This window comes from Malaclemys terrapin, chromosome 23 (genome assembly GCF_027887155.1).
Source record: "Malaclemys terrapin pileata isolate rMalTer1 chromosome 23, rMalTer1.hap1, whole genome shotgun sequence".
In the NCBI taxonomy this organism is placed as follows: Eukaryota; Metazoa; Chordata; order Testudines; family Emydidae; genus Malaclemys; species Malaclemys terrapin.
In genome coordinates this window covers 5,102,962-5,110,109 of record NC_071527.1, presented here as the reverse complement: position 1 = coordinate 5,110,109, position 7,148 = coordinate 5,102,962, and positions in this window count along the sequence as shown.

Genomic DNA, 7,148 nt, shown 5'->3' with positions numbered 1-7,148 from the left:
CTCTCTGCCTGTGTCTACAGTCCTTCCTGTCTTAGCCACGTTTCTTGCATCCAAGGAATTCCACAGCCATTGCTGAACTGTCTCTGGCTGGCATTGTTAATACGATTGACCTGCGGTACAGCATCATGACCAAGTGGAACATCTTGCAAGGGCACGTTAGTCTGGAAAAATCTCGAGCAGCGCTGTGAGAATGACCTCTGCGGGCTGAGGAAGCCGTTTGACCGTTTGTTTAAGCAACAGAGAATGACTGGTAAGTAAAGAGCATGCCACAAAGCAGCTTGTGGATCAGCTCAGGTGGAAGTAAGAGATTATCCATCAGTTATTTTCTTCTCTCTCTCTGCCTGTGTCTACAGTCCTTCCTGTCTTAGCCACGTTTCTTGCATCCAAGGAATTCCACAGCCATTGCTGAACTGTCTCTGGCTGGCATTGTTAATACGATTGACCTGCGGTACAGCATCATCTTCCAGCACTAATTATACTGACCTTTCCATGAAGCAGTTTATTTTTGCTCAGTTGGTCATAGTCACTAGCAGCTCAATTCTTCAGTCTTATTTGAAAACTCCCTGTGTTTGTTACCCCTGTAGTTCATTACCGCACTCCTAATTCTTTGTGTTCTCTCTGCAGTGATCTCCGGCTTCTTTTGCAGGTTGGAATTCATAGATTCTAGGACTGGAAGGGACCTCGAGAGGTCATCGAGTCCAGTCCCCTGCCCGCATGGCAGGACCAAATACTGCCTAGACCATCCCTAATAGACATTTATCTAACCTACTCTTAAATATCTCCAGAGACGGAGATTCCACAACCTCCCTAGGCAATTTGTTCCAGTGTTTAACCACCCTGACAGTTAGGAACTTTTTCCTAATGTCCAATCTAGACCTCCCTTGCTGCAGTTTAAACCCATTGTTTCTGGTTCTATCCTTAGAGGCTAAGGTGAACAAGTTCTCTCCCTCCTCCTTATGACACCCTTTTATATACCTGAAAACTGCTATCATGTCCCCTCTCAGTCTTCTCTTTTCCAAACTAAACAAACCCAATTCTTTCAGCCTTCCTTCATAGGTCATGTTCTCAAGACCTTTAATCATTCTTGTTGCTCTTCTTTGGACCCTTTCCAGTTTCTCCACATCTTTTTTAAAATGCGGCGCCCAGAACTGGACACAATACTCCAGCTGAGGCCTAACCAGAGCAGAGTAGAGCGGAAGAATGACTTCTCGTGTCTTGCTCACAACACACCTGTTAATGCATCCCAGAATCATGTTTGCTTTTTTTGCAACAGCATCACACTGTTGACTCATATTTAGCTTGTGGTCCACTATAACCCCTAGATCCCTTTCTGCCGTACTCCTTCCTAGACAGTCTTTTCCCATTCTGTATGTGTGAAATTGATTTTTCCTTCCTAAGTGGAGCACTTTGCATTTGTCTTTGTTAAACTTCATCCTGTTTAACTCAGACCATTTCTCCAATTTGTCCAGATCATTTTGAATTATGACCCTGTCCTCCAAAGTAGTTGCAATCCCTCCCAGTTTGGTATCATCCGCAAACTTAATAAGCGTACTTTCTATGCCAATATCTAAGTCGTTGATGAAGATATTGAACAGAGCCGGTCCCAAAACAGACCCCTGCGGTACCCCACTCGTTACGCCTTTCCAGCAGGATTGGGAACCATTAATAACAACTCTCTGAGTACGATTATCCAGCCAGTTATGCACCCACCTTATAGTAGCCCCATCTAATTTGTATTTGCCTAGTTTATCGATAAGAATATCATGCGAGACCGTATCAAATGCCTTACTAAAGTCTAGGTATACCACATCCACCGCTTCACCCTTATCCACAAGGCTCGTTATCCTATCAAAGAAAGCTATCAGATTGGTTTGACATGATTTGTTCTTCACAAATCCATGCTGGCTATTCCCTATCACCTTACCACCTTCCAAGTGTTGGCAGACGATTTCCTTAATTACTTGCTCCATTATCTTCCCTGGCACAGAAGTTAAACTAACTGGTCTGTAGTTACCTGGGTTGTTTTTAGTTCCCTTTTTATAGATGGGCACTATATTTGCCCTTTTCCAGTCTTCTGGAATCTCTCCCGTCTCCCATGACTTTCCAAAGATAATAGCTAGAGGCTCAGATACCTCCTCTATTAGCTCCTTGAGTATTCTAGGATGCATTTCATCAGGCCCGGGTGACTTGCAGGCATCTAACTTTTCTAAGTGATGTTTAACTTGTTCTTTTTTTATTTTATCCGCTAAACCTACCCCCTTCCCATTAGCATTCACTATGTTAGGCATTCCTTCAGACTTCTCGGTGAAGACCGAAACAAAGAAGTCATTAAGCATCTCTGCCATTTCCAAGTTTCCTGTTACTGTTTCTCCCTCTTCACTAAGCAGTGGGCCTACCCTGTCTTTGGTCTTCCTCTTGCTTCTAATGTATTGATAAAAAGTCTTCTTGTTTCCTTTTATTCCCGTAGCTAGTTTGAGCTCATTTTGTGCCTTTGCCTTTCTAATCTTGCCCCTGCATTCCTGTGTTGTTTGCCTATATTCATCCTTTGTAATCTGTCCTAGTTTCCATTTTTTATATGACTCCTTTTTATTTTTTAGATCGTGCAAGATCTCGTGGTTAAGCCAAGGTGGTCTTTTGCCACATTTTCTATCTTTCCTAACCAGCGGAATAGCTTGCTTTTGGGCCCTTAATAGTGTCCCTTTGAAAAACTGCCAACTCTCCTCAGTTGTTTTTCCCCTCAGTCTTGATTCCCATGGGACCTTACCTATCAGCTCTCTGAGCTTCCCAAAATCTGCCTTCCTGAAATCCATTGTCTCTATTTTGCTGTTCTCCCTACTACCCTTCCTTAGAATTGCAAAGTCTATGATTTCATGATCACTTTCACCCAGGCTGCCTTCTACTTTCACATTCTCAACGAGTTCCTCCCTATTTGTTAAAATCAAGTCTAGAACAGCTTCCCCCCTAGTAGCTTTTTCAACCTTCTGAAATAAAAAGTTGTCTCCAATGCAGTCCAAGAATTTGTTGGATAGTCTGTTCCCCGCTGTGTTATTTTCCCAACATATATCCGGATAGTTGAAGTCCCCCATCACCACCAAATCTTGGGCTTTGGATGATTTTGTTAGTTGCTTGAAAAAAGCCTCATCCACCTCTTCCACCTGGTTAGGTGGCCTGTAGTAGACGCCTAGCATGACATCTCCCTTGTTTTTTGCCCCTTTAAGCCTAACCCAGAGACTCTCAACACTTCCGTCTCCTATGTCCATCTCTACCTCAGTCCAAGAATTACATGAGAGGTTATGGGAGCTAAGCCACTTCTTCCACGCTCCTTGTGGGTTTAGCAGAATCAGCCTTCTTTTCTCTTCACTCAAGCTTGGAGCCAGATGTGTCTCTCCATCAACTTCAATTCTCCTGCAAAATTCCTAATGATGTTATCAACCCTCTGTCCACATGGGCCACTTTTCCTAAGTGGATTTGTTCGTCTTTAAGGTGCCACAAGTACTCCTCGTTCTTTTTCTTCAAATAAAATATGGCAAAAGGTAATATTCAAGATCTCAGGATTGATTCGCTACTGCAGGGGTTCTCAAACTGGGCATCGGGACCCCTCAGGGGGTCATGCGGTTATTTGATGGGGGGTCACAAGCTGTCAGCCTCCACCCCAAACCCCGCTTTGCCTCCAGCATTTATAATGGTGTTATAAATTAAAAACACTTTTTATATATATTTAAGGGGGGTCACACTCAGAGGCTTGTTATGTGAATGGGGTCACCAGTACAGAAGTTTGAGAACCACTGATCTACTGCATTACTACTGTCTAGTACCATTTTAACATAGTCAGTTTCAGTAGAATCACACCAATGGGGAAATGGAGTAGAGGAATCAGGCCTGAATAGTAGGTTGGAAGGGAAATGTATTGTCCATGTTTCCCGTAGTGGATGTTGAGTCCGATAAGATCACCGTCTCTTCTCTTTCCCACCAGAGACAAGGAGGAACTCAACAGGTCCGTGGCTACAGAGTGCTGGAGAAGGTGAGACATTCAGGTGGCTAAAGATATGAATCTGTAGATAAATACATTTCATGTGGGCATTGCAGGAGCAGTAGGTTTCGGGAGAGATTTGAATGAGAAGAGGATGATGGCTTGGTGAACAGGACTAGATTGGGCTCAGACTCAGATAATGGGAGCCACTAAGTACCTAAGACAGACAGACCCTGGCTCCCTTAATGTGATTTATTTTATCACTGGTAATAGATTGCTAGATAGATTGCACCTGTTGGGGTACCATTAACACCAACTAAATATCAAGGCCCTAAAACACAAGCACCTCCCAATTGTAGTAGGGGGGGGATAGCTCAGTGGTTTGAGCATTGGCCTGCTAGACCCAGGGTTGTGAGTTCAATCTTTGAGGGGGCCATTTAGGGAACTGGGGTAAAAATCTGTCTGGGGATTGGTCCTGCTTTGAGCAGGGGGTTGGACTAGATGACCTCCTGAGGTCCCTTCCAACCATAACATTCTATGATTACTAACAAAGTATTCACACATAAGGCTTTGGGCTTTTGAGTGACAAAAGTCCCCTGAAAAACCCATGTTTGCAGAAGATAAAGAAATGTTGGCAATAAAAGAGTCATAGAGTGTTCTCCAACTGTTCTCCCAAATAGACTAAGGGGTACAGTCAGATAACATACATATGCTGATGTATAATATTGAAATATAAAGATGATGAATTGCTAAATGGTATGTTTAAGAGCTTTGTTAGTTATACTTTAATCATGTATAATTACTAAAAGTGAATGAGTGTTAATAAGGCTAAGGCCTTGCTGGCCTGCTTGTGGTTTTGCCAGTGCTCCTCTCATGTAGATTTGCTTCAAAAGATGTTATTGCTGACAGGACAAAGGTAACATCTTGTGCTGGAAGTTTGGAGATAAAAAAATACACAAGCCTGTAATGACAAGAAGCCCTTTTGACTGGGAAAACCCAGGGGCAGGATGACCTGAAACAGACTGACAGAGAAATTGTCTAAACAGCAAAAATTGTGCACATCAACGCTTCTGCGTGCATATTGCATGGGTTGCATAAGAAATGCGCCCAACGTGCCTAACGAAGCTAATCAGAGAGAGGCTAAGAAATATGTAATGAGGCAATACATAAGAAGACCCTGGTGGACAAGGCCCAGATTGGAGAAACACCATACCAGAAAGTGAAGGAATACAACTGAAGGACCAAACCCAGGGACCAGAGGAGGCAGTGGGCATCCTGGAGTGCAGGCGAACATCCTGGTGCTCTGGTATGAGATGACTTGGGCCCTGTATCTATTCTGTCTTATCTGTTTATTGTCTGGCATAAATATGCATCCGGTCACTATAAGGGACAATAATTCTGTTTGAAATTGTATAAATAAAGGCAAAACCTGATTAAAACTAAAGCGGGGCAGGCTTGTGACTCAGTTTCCCACCTCACGATCTCAACACACCTCTTCCTCCCCATTAGCTTTGGAGCTGTTTGGTTTCATTCTGGAAGAAACTGCAGCATCTCTAGGACGTCTCTTAATTGGAGACCTCAAGCTTCAAAAGTCTGGTTCAAACGACTGCTAGCTTTGCCATGGCTTCCATTTTGCTCCGTGTTTGAATGGGAATCATTTTAGAACAGTGGTTTTCAACCTCTGGTCCATGGACCTCAGTTCGCAGACTAAGTCTAAGATTTCCAAAGGGGTCCATAGTTCCATTCCAAAATGTGTAGGGGTCCCCGAATGAAAAAAGGTTGAAAATCACTGGTTTAGAATGCCCGTGACCTCTTTTCATGCACATGTATTACCACGTTAGAGCTGGAAGTGAAGGTGGATTTGTTGAGACCGGAGCTGGAATTGCTGAGATGGGTGTTTGAAGAGGTAAGGACTCCTCCCATTCTATCCAGATGGAAATTCAGCATCTGCTTTTCCTGAAATCTCCTTCATTTTGGGAACAATCCAGATTGCATTCAACAGAATGGATTTCAGAGCGGGAATTTCTATTTTTATTAATCCATTCCTACATATGGAACTGTCAATCCCATATAAAGTTATACTGGGAATCTTCAACATTGAGCAGGAATCCACATGGTGACAAACCAGCAGAAGTGGGAATAGTAGGCCCCATCCACTAGGCATGGGCCACTTTTCACCCTACGTCTGGATTAAAGGGGAGAGGACTCTATATTTCTCACAGGCAAAGCCCTTTACATTGGACTTGTTGCAGGATCAGAACTTGCTCAATAAAATTAGCAGCATGTTTTCCCAGGAATATGAATGAGGGGGTCTGGAGAAGGAGCTCTAACACTATCATTGATTGAAACTTGATGCAACTTCAATTTTATATTTCTGCATATAGTGATAAACTGTGCAATGCGCCAGGCAAATCATGTGAAATCTGCAAGCAATCTCCTTAACCGCTAGCTGACTTATAATATACCTAGAAGAATATATAATGATTATAATATACACTAGAGAGGGTGGGATCTGAGTTACTACAGAGAATTCTTTCCTGGGTGTCTGGCTGGTGAGTCTTGCCCACATGCTCAGGGTTTAGCTGATCACCATATTTGGGGTCGGGAAGGAATTTTCCTCCAGGGCTGATTGGCAGAGGCCATGGGGGTTTTTCGCCTTCCTCTGCAGCGTGGGGCACGGGCCACTTGCTGGAGGATTCTCTGCACCTTGAAGTCTTTAAACCACAAGTTGAGGACTTCAATAGCTCAGACATAGGGCAGGGTTTGTTACAGGAGTGGGTGGGTAAGATTCTGTGGCCTGCGTTGTGCAGGAGGTCAGACTAGAAGATCATAACGGTCCCTTCGGACCTTAAAGTCAACGAGTCTAAAAACAACTGCGCTTCAGGGACATTATGCCCCCACTCTGTATCAATCCTCCTCAATCTGGAATTGAAACGGTAACGTGAATCCATAGTCTTAAATGCTCAGTAATTACATAAAGGGCAAGTAATACATTCTCTTTTTCTTTGACAGGTTGCCTGTTTGCAAACAGCCATTTGTGATGCTGAGCAGAATGGAGATTGTGCCCTTACAAAACGCCCTACAGAAGTCCAAGGATGGGCTGGCATGCATGCTACGGGATTACCACGAGCTGCTGAGTGTCAGGTTGGTCCTGGATATTGAGATTGCTACATACAAG